We start from the raw sequence: 15,273 nt of genomic DNA, 5'->3' as shown, positions 1-15,273 counted from the left end.
GGGCGTAGCATAGGAATGTTTGGGACATGTTTATTTTAATATCTTATTGCATTTAAAAACTTTACCGTAGACTGTTTTACGTGATCGACCAGTCAACGTGAGATCGTGATAACATATAAAAGTATTTTTTTTGAGTTCCTCAGGTATAAAATGTGGATACCTCCATCATGAATGAGTGCGCACTGCTTTGTTCTCATTTAATACCTATATAATTAATTGTAGTTCTTATAACATTCCATTCCATAATTTATAGTACTTAATAATAATAAACATTTATTTTCAGACATTTCATCCATATAGTGTTAGTAACAATAGACCTTATTGACTATGTTAGTAATTAAATTACATTGTTGTTACTTGTTAATTGAGCTTAATTCACATAATTCATCCAACTTATCTAAAAATGCTATTTTGCTGCTCATCAAATTGTTAACGGTAGTTTTTAATCCATTGATTAAACGAAAGAATCTATGAAGAAATACTTCATTGATGAAAGATAAGAAAAACTTGAGTAAGAAATGATGTAATAATTAGTTCAACATTTAAGAATTACGGTACCTAATAAGACGGTAAACTAAAATAAAGACACCTCGACATCTATTTGTAGATTCCATCATCGTAGCCTCATGAAACATTAACAGTCTGCTTAGTACGAGATTTTACATCTGACCAACGCAACGTTGATAGAATTCGAACGTCGGAACACAATAACGTCAGAGTAAAATGGATCCTAAAGCCCTTATTTTGAAGTAGAAAATTCAGTACCACCGATTTTAATATCACAAGGTTGGAGCTGTCTGTGTGCTTAGTATGAGATTTTATATCTCACCAATGTACGTTGAGCGTTGGTTTTATATCTCACCAGAGTTAGAGCGTCGGAACCCAAAGACAACAAAGTAAAATGGACTTAAGGATCTTTGATTTAAAGTAAAAAATTCAGTAGGCACCGATTTTAATTTCACAGGGGTTTCACTTGGAGCGCTGGCTGTAAAATAGACGCACTTGAGCTTTAAAACGAAGCAGTCAAGGTCATTCTACTTAACGCTGAAGTGTTTTGATGACGTCCTTGGCGCAGTGGTGAGTGCTGTGGTCTTATTAGTGGGAGATCTCAGGATTGATTCCCGACAGGGACAATTTGGGAATTTATTATTTCCAATATTATGGGTGGATGAGGAAGGCGCAGGACCGTGTTTGGTGGGGCGCTCTTGGAAAGGCCTATGTCCAGCTGTAGACGCTTACAGGCTGATGGATTGAATTGGATTGGATTATTTCCAAATTGTCTCAGGACTGGTCTGGGACGCTTCAACCGTGGCTAATTACCACTCTACCGGCACAGTCGTGTCGTCAAGTGATTTAGTATTCCGATACGATGCCGCATAGAAACCGATCAGAGATACCTATGGGTTTAATGAAACTACCTACCGCTTACAATTTAGCCCCTCTCCCATTACCACGAGGTGACATCGCGATCAAAGGCTAACTTAGATAGAAAAAAAAGTTGTTCGACTTTATCAACGTTAGTGAGATGTAAAATCTCATACTAAGCTCACAGTGAGAGATAGGAATCGCATCTTCCAGTCCAGTTGGTTAGTCTTGGAGTATTGAAGTTGCATTAGGATAGAAACGCGGGCTGTTCCGCCGCACGCGGCCTGTCGTGTCGGATTAACACTCCAGTCGCGTCCCTCCGAGGAATTATTGCTTACAAAACATTGATATACCTACCGAGCAAGATACATACTCACGTATACATACATACAAGTTCGAAAACTAAAACCAGATCTTCCGTTTTTCCGTGTAAATATTTTCCGGAATAAAATATGACCGAGCCAATGTCCGTCCCCGGGATATAACTTTGTACCAAATTTCATCAAAATCGGTTAAACGAATAGGCCGTGGAAAGCTAGCATACAAACAGACGGACAGACACACTTTCGCATTTACTAGTATGGATTATTATATTCTCTAATTACCTGTGCTTTGCTCTGTAAATTAAATTTTTGTTTCTTTGTTTTTTGTTCTATTAAGTTTGTACGAGTATATGCCGATAATAATCGACTGCTACTCTTTTATTCTATGGTGATATTCACAAGGTTTAATCTTTAGAATATCAATTAAAGAGTAACTTACATAGAGACATGCATAGGTAAATGCCTACATGATGTGAAATGAAACAGTGAAATCATTATCTACCACTTTATAATGTGACGCTAAGTGCGCAGTTGGATAAAAACAATCGCATGTCAATCTCGTGTAGCTGCAAGAAATAAGTGTTGATCATGTTGATCCTTGACATAGAACTGTCAAGCGCCCCACAGGTATCGTAGTTTTTTTTATTAGCAAAATACATTAGGTTACATCTGTGAGGTATTACATAACATTGCCAGTAGTTTAGTACCACGACCTTGAAATATGAAACTAAGGGTTGATTTTTCAATCGGCAGATAATGTTTAACTGATTGTCATTTAGAAAGTTTTTGCATTTAAAATATTCTGTCAACACGTCACAATTATTCGTCAGTTAAAGTGTATTTGGCGATTGAAAAATTAGTCCTAAGTTAGAAGTTCTGTTCTGTTGTAGTTTAGAACTTTTAGTTTAGTTAAAGAGTTACAAGTTATGGAGTTATCTTTTATGATGGCACATGTTAAAGTGTCAAGTGGTAGATAAGGAAGTGTTAGTCTATGTTTTTTTGTATCAGTGCAGTGAACTCGAATATGAATAATCTTTGTGACGGTAAATATCGGATTGTCATGATAGATGCGGATCTTTGCCGATGTGTAGACCTTTCACGCTGTTCACCCGGGGAAGGTTCTGAGCCTTTTGTGCTGTTTAAACGTTATAAGGCGGAACGATTAATAACAAATACTGCGGACTACTGATACGAAACCTGTCTTCTGCGATATCTGCAAGGATTATTATGAAACTAGAGGATGCCCGCGACTTCGTCCGCGTGGATTTAGGGTTTTAAAGATCCCTTATCCCGGAAAATCAAACAGTTCCCACTGTTTGATTTTCCGGGATAAAAAGTTGCCTATGTCAATTACCGGTACGCAAGTTATCTCGGTACCAAACATACAAATCGATTAAGCGGAAGGGTTTTTGGGAATCCCATAGTAACTCTTTGATTTTCCGGGATAAAAAATAGCCTATATCCGTCCCTATTATTGAGAACTGAGGCATGCAGGTTTCCTCACAATGTTTTCCTTCACCGTTAAAGCAATTGATATATTGCTAAACGCACATAATCCCGAAAAGTTAGAGGTGCGTGCCCAGGATCGAACCTCCAACCTCCCGAATAGGAGACCTACATCTTACCACTAGGCTACACCCACTTCAACCTCTTAGTAATGTCGGAGATAAGTAGTTACTTACTATTAACGATGCAACATGTGAATGCCTTAAGATTCCCCGAGTAAGATGTTCCCAGTTCCAAGAACCATTTGTATAACACCCAGTCACGCGATGCCTCCCTAAAATTATTCAAATGTATTTGTTACAACACTTGCATACAAAACTATTAAAGCGATTAAGACCTAACAAAGTAGCTAATTTCTCATGGCTATGCGCGTGCGTGGAGACAAAAGGTGTAGATAACCCTTCGCTTGCAAGGCACCAGCTTTATGGAGGCTCTTTATACTCGGCGGTGTATAAATGACGCCACCCGATGATGCTTGCAGTTGAAGCTGATCGCACATCTATCTGTTCGCGCGGCAAGTAATGCATTGTACGAATGCGTTTGTCATGATACGAATAACGTCGTAAATAAGCGTTAACCGCGTACACGCTGATGAAATGGATGAATAAATGAATTTACTTTTATTGTACACCACATAATTAATACAGAAAAACACAATTCCAATAAGATCACGAATGAGCGTCACATATCTTCGATACATCTCTTGCTGATCTTACCTGAAGTTCCATCATACTTGGTTCCGTCATATGACATACGATATTGCCTACTCCTCAGGCGTGTTCTAGCGAAGAAATTGGATTATTAGTCCATCTTTTTCCATTCGCTTAGCAGCTGTATTGATATATATCAGCGGATCTGAGGAGATCTGTTACGGGCGTGATTTACGATCACTGCATGCGGTGCTCATAAGAAGGCTTAAAATTACTCAGCGAGCAATGGAAAGAGCTATGCTTGCTTGTATGCTTGCTCAACGGGTTGTGAAGCTGAAGTGGCTGTGGGTAGGGCACATTGTTTGAGAAACCGATTGAATTCCTAAGGACATCGCACTGGAAAGTGCAGGGTTGGAAGACCCTCCACTAAGTGGATAGATAACATCAAACGAGTCGCAGGGTGCCGCTGGGTTCAGTCAGCTCAATACCGTGGGGTCTGGAAGTCCCTAGAAGAGACCTATGTCCAGCTGTGGATGTTTATCGGTTGATAATGATGAAGATGCAATGCGTACGGGGCGTGCTAGTAGATGTATGATCAGGTTTACTGTAATAAGTGTTATAAGAGCGCATTTTAACGACGCACCATCAGTTTGAAGCCTTTGTGCCGTGCGCCTTAAAAGAGGTTGAATGGAAACTGGGAGGGCCTTTGGACAACGTATTTATTTCATTTGACTTTGTATCTTACTTGCGACGTCGACTGTTGATAGTGTCTTCGTTTTGTTTACAAGCGAAATGCTGTAGCTACCTGAATTTACAGTTCGTTCAAGGTGAACAGTAAAATTAAAGGAAGGGAATCGTGAGGAAACCTGCAAGCCTGAGAGTTTTCCATTATGTACTTAAAGGTGTATGAAGTGTGCTAATCCGCACTTGACCAGCGTGTCAGACTATGACCAAACCCTTCTCATTCTGAGAGAAGATCCGAGCTTCGTAGTGAGCCCTTCTCATTCTGAGAGGAGATCCGAGCTTCGTAGTGAGCCCTTCTCATTCTGAGAGGAGATCCGAGCTTCGTAGTGAGCCCTTCTCATTCTGAGAGGAGATCCGAGCTTCGTAGTGAGCCCTTCTCATTCTGAGTGGAGATCTGAGCTTCGTAGTGAACCCTTCTCATTCTGAGAGGAGATCCGAGCTTCGTAGTGAGCCCTTCTCATTCTGAGAGGAGATCCGAGCTTCGTAGTGAGCCCTTCTCATTCTGAGAGGAGATCCGAGCTTCGTAGTGAGCCCTTCTCATTCTGAGAGGAGATCCGAGCTTCGTAGTGAGCCCTTCTCATTCTGAGAGGAGATCCGAGCTTCGTAGTGAGCCCTTCTCATTCTGAGAGGAGATCCGAGCTTCATAGTGAGCCCTTCTCATTCTGAGAGAAGATCCGAGCTTCGTAGTGAGCCCTTCTCATTCTGAGAGGAGATCCGAGCTTCGTAGTGAGCCCTTCTCATTCTGAGAGGAGATCCGAGCTTCGTAGTGAGCCCTTCTCATTCTGAGAGGAGATCCGAGCTTCGTAGTGAGCCCTTCTCATTCTGAGAGGAGATCCGAGCTTCGTAGTGAGCCCTTCTCATTCTGAGAGGAGATCCGAGCTTCGTAGTGAGCCCTTCTCATTCTGAGAGGAGATCCGAGCTTCGTAGTGAGCCCTTCTCATTCTGAGAGGAGATCCGAGCTTCGTAGTGAGCCCTTCTCATTCTGAGTGGAGATCTGAGCTTCGTAGTGAACCCTTCTCATTCTGAGAGGAGATCCGAGCTTCGTAGTGAGCCCTTCTCATTCTGAGAGGAGATCCGAGCTTCGTAGTGAGCCCTTCTCATTCTGAGAGGAGATCCGAGCTTCGTAGTGAGCCCTTCTCATTCTGAGAGGAGATCCGAGCTTCGTAGTGAGCCCTTCTCATTCTGAGAGGAGATCCGAGCTTCGTAGTGAGCCCTTCTCATTCTGAGAGGAGATCCGAGCTTCGTAGTGAGCCCTTCTCATTCTGAGAGGAGATCCGAGCTTCGTAGTGAGCCCTTCTCATTCTGAGAGGAGATCCGAGCTTCGTAGTGAGCCCTTCTCATTCTGAGAGGAGATCCGAGCTTCGTAGTGAGCCCTTCTCATTCTGAGAGGAGATCCGAGCTTCATAGTGAGCCCTTCTCATTCTGAGAGAAGATCCGAGCTTCGTAGTGAGCCCTTCTCATTCTGAGAGGAGATCCGAGCTTCGTAGTGAGCCCTTCTCATTCTGAGAGGAGATCCGAGCTTCGTAGTGAGCCCTTCTCATTCTGAGAGGAGATCCGAGCTTCGTAGTGAGCCCTTCTCATTCTGAGAGGAGATCCGAGCTTCGTAGTGAGCCCTTCTCATTCTGAGAGGAGATCCGAGCTTCGTAGTGAGCCCTTCTCATTCTGAGAGGAGATCCGAGCTTCGTAGTGAGCCCTTCTCATTCTGAGAGGAGATCCGAGCTTCGTAGTGAGCCCTTCTCATTCTGAGAGGAGATCCGAGCTTCGTAGTGAGCCCTTCTCATTCTGAGAGGAGATCCGAGCTTCGTAGTGAGCCCTTCGCATTCTGAGAGGAGATCCGAGCTTCGTAGTGAGCCCTTCTCATTCTGAGAGGAGATCCGAGCTTCGTAGTGAGCCCTTCGCATTCTGAGAGGAGATCCGAGCTTCGTAGTGAGCCGGTGATAGTTTAATAATACTATAATTATAGTTTGTTCTTTAATTTTTCATAGGTAAAGTATCCGTACTTGATGTGGCATTTAAATATGTCTCAAAATCAAAACTTTCTGTAGTATTTGGAATAAAGCAAAAATGCTTTTATTTCATTTACGTTATTAAAGAGAAAAACATACCAGTATGTCCAAGGTACATCCATTTAGAAGACATTTCAACTTTTGTGGCAATTTCTCAACATCTAAGAAATACGATCAAGAATCGCTGTATTCCATTACGAGCTGTCGGAAACCATTCTAAGGCAGTTGAACTTTTATAGAAGGAACTTGTTCCAACAAAGAATAATCAAGCTCATGTAATCTTAGCCAATTATATTTACTTTACTGCACTTAATGGTATCAGATGAGACTCGCGATAAGGCTAACTCGTGTTGAATCTGCAGACGGAAGCCACAGCGCTCAACGGAACCTCTTTGACACGTGCTATTTAATTGACATAGGACAGATTCGTGTATGTTTGAAGTCCACGCGTGACGTATTCGCCTGAAAGTTCGCGCGATAATATCCCATAGTTGGAAACGTTTACAGGTTATATTTCTTTGACATATTTTGGGAGTTGAAAGTGTGTTTCGAAGACCCAAATGCCCGGTGTCGGCGCACAATTTGCCCCGGACACGTCACTCAGTGTAATTGGCTGCTAGCCGCTATTAACTAATGAGATTTATCGATAGGATCTGGTCGGCGATCGTGCAAAGCGAATCTCTGGGATGGCGCGCTCCGTTAGTCGGAGTTCTGACAGCGGGCAGGCGACAACGCGAACGGATTTGAGATTCAACTCGAATGTCTATGTCCAGATGCCGACCGACGACGTGTGAAACTATCCGACAAGCCGAGCGTCCTGCCTATTGCGTCTGATTTGTGCGTATAAGGCGCGGTTACCCGTATACCGGTAACGGATGAATTTACTACTGTATTTACTGGATGTAATAGTAGTTTTTCTTGTGATTGTTTACTTAGGTAACTCCGGCATCACCGGCCGCTAATGGTATAATAAATTTCTTGTAATAGTTCGACAGGAAATTTATGTGTCAAATCCGTTCTGTTGTTGGAAATATTAATAGGCGGTTAGCGGTGCCGCAATTTGCCACTGACAGATAAAATGATTTCTATAACTGCGTATCTTATTTGCAATTGCTGCTTACGGCTATCATAGTTTAGCAGGTAACCAGACAGACAAATGTATCCTCCGATAGTGAAATAAAAAATAACCGGTCAAGTGCTAGTCGGACTCGCACATGAAGGGTTCCGTACCATAGTACAAGTTATAGTAGTACTTATGTATTTATGAATATTTTTTATTGGCATGGCGGCTATTTTAAAAGTTATCTTCAAAAAAATTATCTTCAAAAAACAACCCAAACAAAATCTTGGTTTTTTATTGTTTGTTGTCATAATGGCAATAGAAATACACTCAATTTTAACTTTGTACGGTTCATGTGATAAGCACAGCCCGCTGATAGACAGACACATGGACGGACAGCGGAGGCTTAGTAATAAGATTTCGTTGGGTCCCTTTAAACTCTAAAAACGACAGGCAGTATTTAGCAGTTATACTCACACACAAAACCAAGTGCAATAAATTGTACCAAAAGTAATGCGAAACTAAATATCTTTAAGAGTCAAAGCAACAGGCAGGAAGAGTTTGAAAACATCTCTGTAATCCAATACGAAATTAGTTAGGCAAAGTCCACGAGCGCTTACGATGGGTCTAATTCGCTACCAGTATTTATTGTTACCACAACTACACGAATATCGGTGCTGTTAAATCACGGACGACAAGAGTAAAAGATTGGGCTTACATGGCCGCTTCCAATTTTGGCGTCAAATAAAAGGAATTAAATATGGCGAGGCCGTGGTGTTAAGAATAATTTAGCACTAAAACGATCTATGCGTCGTAGTTCATCCCTTTCTGAGTAATCACGATTTGCTTGTTGCGCCCAACGCAATAATAGGTGTGGGCCATTTCTAATCTTGCTTTATGGGTTGTGGATAGTTGTATTTTAGACTTATGATCCATAAGAGTAAGCGTACTGACAAACTGGTAAGGGGAAATAATTTAGCTTGCCACATTTGTGCAAACTTTACCAATAGAAATAGGTATAGGTACATATTACAGGATGTTAAAATTAGGTGAATATTTCTTATAAATATTAATAATATTGTGGGTAATTCTGTTGAGCACCATCTGTTTTAAAATAAATTCACAGAACTAAATCTAGTATCCTTTTCTGCAGGGAAGATTGTGACTGAAGGGTAGCCATACTAAATGCATGGCCAGTCTTTTAAGGTGGATGCGACGGGTCTGCCCGCGAAATTCTTTAATTTGGTTATTCGCAATTTTTAAGCTAATACGACAAAGTATGCTTATGGCATTTAAATTGCGCCAATGGCAGTATCGTCCTCACAGGTTTATATAAAAATCTTTACTTGAAAGGGTCCAGTTTGATAAATTAGCTCAAGTATATATTACTCACAAATTAGTCGATACTAGAGCAAATTTCTTACGAAATACTAAATTCATACGAAAAAATCGACCTGTCGGATGTTACATCCAAAAAAGTGAGGGTCTCCAAAAAAATTTGTTTTGCTATTGTATCGAGTGGGATTAAATTCTGAGTTCATAAATATAAATATGAAATGTTGTTAAAATGTTAAAATACACCGAGATATCTATCGCTATCTATCGGCGGTCGGGTTTTTGTGCTGTTTTTTTGTGTTAAAAAAATTTGGCCGGCATGTAAACACCGCAAGTGTCGCGTGCGCTCAGTCGATCACGGCAACTTTACATCTTACATAGTTAGCGATATTCCGTCGTTCGCTTTTTACGCGAGTTTTAATGCGGTGGAACCGGACCCTCTAATGATTTTTGCCTTATCCATCCGGGGGCTTATTAGAGCCGCTCGGAAAGGGTAAACTGTGTTTTTGCGACCAAGGATTGTGATGTCTCTGTCGTATCAATTACACTTAATTTATGGCCAATCGTGCATATTACTAGTTTTACACTGCTATGATCAGCGGCTATGATGAAGACAAAATATTTAAAAAAAATATTAGAAAAGTACTACTATGACATAAATCATTTTCTCAACGACTCCAATAATAAAAATTAAATTGAAAATTTAAAAAACCCCCGACACATAAACCTCTAAAAAGTAAAAAAATAGTAGGTAAGTATGTATGGGCCCTTTAAGAATAGTATAAATAGTAAAGTTTTTATCCAAGCGCTCGTTGCGCCAGGGGACCGCTACCTATCATAAACTATGAAAGTCATCTGTTGTAGAAAGAATAGTCTTTAGCGGTCCCCCGACGCAACGAACGCTTGGATAAAAACTTTACTATTTATACTATTCTTAAAGGGCCCATACATACTTACCTATTATTTTTTTACTTTTTAGAGGTTTATGTGTCGGGGGTTTTTTAAATTTTCAATTTAATTTTTATTTCACACTTTTTAAACTTTTATTCATAAATTACCGTTTATTTGTGCCATTCTAAAACCCAATTTCTATAATAATATAAATCCAATAAGGCAGCTAATATCTCTTCAAAAGTAACATCAATGTTATGTTAATTATACGTTCCATGAAATATTTATGACCGAACATCACTAAATCAAGAATTATCTGAATGACTCACATAGTTTAACACGACCAAAACGAAATATCTCTTTCTAACATGTCGTTGCTTTAAAAATGTACCCATTTTACGTAGTCGTATAATAGTTCGCTTTTTTTAAGATATACGATTAAATTGAAATCGACTTTCATCCGATGAAATAAGTAATAAAGTGGCTTGTATGTCATTTTGTTTGTTATTGCATGTCAAATTTTTATTTGACATAACTTTCAAAAACCGGTCAAGTGCGAGTCTGCCTCACACATGAAGAGTTCCGTACAAGTTTTTTTTTATGTAATGACAATTCAGTTGTCGGATTTTTCTGTTTACTTGGGCCACAGGAGTAGAGTGCTTGGGCTATAAGATATTGCTACCTGCCTTTCATGATTCTACGTAAACGGGAAGTACCCAATTTATAATTTTGATTCTCTTGAAAGATGACACACAGACAGACAACGAAGTGGTGAAGGAAAACATCGTCAGGAAACCTGCATGCTTAAGAGTTGGCCATAATGCTCCCTCAAAGGTGCGTGAGGTCTGCCAATACGTGCTTGGCCAGTGTGGTAGCTTCTCATTCTGAGAGGAGACTTGTGCTCAGTAGTGAGCCGGCGATGGGTTGATCCTGATGATGATGAATTTTAAACGTATTTTGTCAAAGTAAATAAGCTGAGTTCAAGCAGATAAAATATAAAGAAGGTGCGCCTAATGCATCATCCAAACCTGCGCGACAAAGCGACTACGATGCGGGAACCTCAGCCGCGCGGAGGGTCATCGCCTCCTACGATATTTAATGGTGCCATGCACACCTACGCGACTACATCTTTTTTTTTTCTACAGATACCTACTGAACCCTAAAAATAGTTTGACTATGGTTTGGGTTTGGGTTGATTGTTCGTGGCCTTTGGTTGACTGTTGGATATTATAATTGAATTGATGTTTTCTCGTTTAACTGTGATTATAATATTTTATAAATTAGAAACTCCGCGCCTACGATCCAAAGTATCGGAGTTTTCCAAAACATTATTTTCAAATAAATAATTATGTATCTAAGCAACGTCCATCTTGACAGCTTGACATTTGCCAATTGACATAATATTATGAACCTCTGTTACAATAGTGAAAGATCCCAGGGCCACCAGCCGTCACGTATTTTCTGACGAACGAAATGTGGACGATTGAGTAGTGTTAGTATGTACTAAGAACGCATGCTTACAGACCTGCTAGCTTGCTTAGACGGCCAATTTTCAGGTATCAGGTAATCAAGGTACATAAAAACATTACTTACCTCATGTAAATTCTCCAATTTTTTTAATTTTTAGCTGATTTTTTTTTATATTAATAATTAATTGACATAAGTAAACTATAAGAGAGTGAGAGAGAAGTCAATATATCCTAATACATGTCTTACTCAGTCTCATGCGCGTAGATAATGATGCCCTCGCGCTCAAACCCACAGAGGCATTAAAATTGAATTTAGGGGATAATTGGATCTGGATCGGTCTGTCTTCTTGTAAAAGGTTTTAAAATAGTTGTCTGGTGGACATATATAAAAATGGAGCATCAGAATTTACGTGCAGTTAAGTAATTACTTATTTTGGGAGCTTTAAAGCGTCTGCAAAGCAATACGGCCGACGCGGGAAGTGTCTGGAAGTATTGGCGACATATTTTTAAGGATATTGCCTAAAATATACGTAAAAATCAGTTTGGAGAATTTACGTGAGGTAAGTAATGGTTTTATGTACCTTGATTATCAGATACCTGAAAATTGGCCGTCTAAGCAAGCTAGCACGTAGGCTAGGCATGCTTTCTTAGTACTTACTAACACTACTCAATCGTACATATTTCCTGTGTCAGAAAATACGTAACCTCTGGTGGTCCTGGGATAAAAGTAATAAGAAAACCAGAAAAGAGCTGATAACTTCCAAACGGCTGAACCAATTTTTTTGGATTATAGCTAAGAACACTCTCGATCAAGCCACCTTTCAAACAAAAAAAACTAAATTAAAATCGGTTCATTCGTTTAGGCGCTACGAGGCCACAGACAGATACACAGATACACCGATACACAGATACACAGATACACAGATACACAGATACACAGATACACAGATACACAGATACACAGATACACAGATACACAGATACACAGATACACAGATACACACGTCAAACTTATAACACCCCTCTTTTTGGGTCGGGGGTTAAAAATAAATAACAAGTGTAAATTAAAAATTTATAACACCCCCGACAAGTGAAGGTTACAGTAACTAGAAAAGAACTGATAACTTTCAAACGGCTGAACCGATTTTCTTGGATTATAGCTAAGAACACTCTCGATCAAGCCACCTTTCAAACAAAAAAAACTAAATTAAAATCGGTTCATTAGTTTAGGCGCTACGGTGCCACAGACAGATACACAGACACACAGATACACAGATACACACGTCAAACTTATAACACCCCTCTTTTTGGGTCGGGGGTAAAAAAAGCCCTTCCTTTTGGCTTTGCCGCAGTCGGGTAAAAATATGGGTCTCCCTACTATGGTCTGCTGCAAAGACCGAATTGCAACACCCAAAACTGGGTATCCATCATAATACTACCTTGTATAATCAAATCATAGTAGGTATTTACTCCAAACGTTATATTTAAGGAATGTATTTATGGAATTGCAATAAAATGAAGTTGAATTGAGACACGCAAGAGGTACTTAGAAAGCCCTTTTTTACTGACTTCAAAAAAGGAGAAGGGTTCTCAATTCGAGAGTATGTTTTTTTTGTATGTTTGTTACGCGATTACTCCGCCAGATATGAACCGATTTTGATTTTTATAATTTTTAATTATTACGTACTAGCTGATGCCCGCGACTTCGTTCCCGTGGATAACAGTTTAAAAAAATCCCGTGCGACTTCATTGATTTTCCGGGATAAAAAGTAGCCTATGTGTTAATCCACGGTTATTTTATATTTTTATTTATATTTATCAAAGAGTGAATAGGCACCTTCTAGGTAAACGCGTCACATCTTAGACCACATCATCACTTTCCATCAGGTGTGATTGTGGTCAAGCGCTTGCCTATAGTGAATAAAAAAAAAAAAAAGTTATACAGGGCTATTATATACTTACATATTTATAAACTTATGTCTTATACTTACAGGGCATTTTTGTTATTTTGTTACATTCAGTGCCAAAAAAAACCACAGTCGGTTTTTCCGGGCACTGTGTTAACTTTTAAAACTATAAAAACAAGCACAATACAAAACTGGTAAGGTAGGTACGTAATACTACCGGGTAGCTAATCTAGCGGGTAGGCAGAAAAAATGTGCAGCCCGACGTGTAGAATAGAATACATTTTTATTCATATTCAAATAAACTCCCAGCGAAACCGGTTGCAGTGATCCATAGTAATTAATTATTATTGCACACCTATTAATTAAATATCAAAATAATAGAAAAAGTACTAGGTAGGTACCTATATGAATTATTAAAATGAAAGGTGACGAGGCATATAATATTATTCAATTAATTTTATTCATATCAGCTCATTATTTTTAACCTAGACCGTCTGAGCCTAGGCTGTATAATCTCGTAGTTTTTAGAGCGAGTCTTCGCTTTATTAAGCGATACGTACCTACTCATAGGTAGTCCTAAGTATCTACCAGTAGCTCATTTTTCAACTAGAACTAACGTTTATATCCCATACTCGACTTAATTTATATAAATCCGTGCATAATTATATGTTATTATCAATAACGAATATCCATTTTCATACTTTAATACTAATTTATATTTTTATTTTACTAAGGAATCTCAATTGCACATATATACCTACATAGGTAATATGTACATACAGGAAAACAATACAAGATATATTAATAGGTACTAATACTACAACTCTCTATGTAAAAGAGTGTCTGTCTGTTTCTTACCTTTCAAAGCCCATTTGCTTGACCGATTATGACGAAATCTAATACAGCGATAGCTTGCATTTTGGAGGCGGACATACTTAGGTTACTTTTAATTCCGAAAAATCAAAGAATTCTCACGGGGTTTAAAAAACCGGACATCAGCTAGTCAGTTCGTATGTTAATAAGTGGATATAGTAAATATTTAAGTTGAAGACACAAAATATGTTCTATTAATAACAACAAGACTATTAGTATAATTTAAATCGTTAACATATAATTGGTGGTAATTTAACTGTTATATATTTCGCCCTAAATGGGCAATGATATCAAAAAAGGGCATATTATGCCACTCAAAAGCGTTTGGTCTAATGACGTCGTGCTTAATAAACAGACAAACGTCAGGGCGGGTATTGTAGGAATTGATGTATGTGCATATTGGTCTGAGAGCCGGGGGATTACAAGTCCTATAAATCAGATAGGTACCTAGGTAGATAGGCATACAGGGTAATTTTTTGCGTGTGAATCTATTAATTAAAACATGATCTAACCAAACGCACTTCTAAAATTATACAGTTTTGCCCGTATTTAATTAAGTATATTAAATTATCGAATACATGACATAACAGTTCACACTTAATTGATGTTTTTATTTCCTCATTAAAACCTGGAGAGCCAGTTCCCCTTTTCCATCTCTTCGAATGGTGTAATGCCTGTGGCCATTGGGTCCATTAACGAGGAGTCCACCGTTGCTGCATCATTCGTCAAATTCTTGAAAAGCTGGCAACTGTTCCTCTGGTGCTGCAAATGTTAATGGGCGGCACAGGTGACTCTACCATCTCTTTTGCTCGTTATTTTTATTAAAAAAACTACTCACATACAAAAACTTGTCAATGTGTCTGTTCTATATACATCGATGCGTTCCCTATACCCCGTTTGCGTTTGGAACCCTCGTAGCTTTAGTTTTAAGTTTACGTATAATTATCACCATTATATCATCTTACAAATCTAACAAATCTGACTATCAAAAGGTGTACAATAGTACTTTGAATAAATGATTTTGAGTTTAAGTATATTGGATTTTAATCTCTGACTCTCCGACTATATGTTTTGCGGAGTGTGTGAAGCGATGTCACATGGCTGGCAGTTACACGAGCTAATGCGGGATTAGCATCGGCGTTAG

General features: G+C 39.2%; 1 protein-coding gene across 2 annotated transcripts in view; it reads left to right on the top strand.

Annotated features, from left to right (window-relative positions):
• Window positions 1-15,273, top strand: part of LOC123871515 (poly(A)-specific ribonuclease PARN-like) — a 39,956-nt gene that overhangs the window by 16,292 nt on the left and 8,391 nt on the right. The gene's annotated exons all lie outside the window — the stretch shown is intronic.

Source organism: Maniola jurtina, chromosome 14, assembly GCF_905333055.1.
Source record: "Maniola jurtina chromosome 14, ilManJurt1.1, whole genome shotgun sequence".
Lineage (NCBI taxonomy): Eukaryota > Metazoa > Arthropoda > Insecta > Lepidoptera > Nymphalidae > Maniola > Maniola jurtina.
The sequence above is the reverse complement of the archived record's forward strand: the minus strand, read 5'-3'. Positions and strand labels throughout refer to the sequence as shown.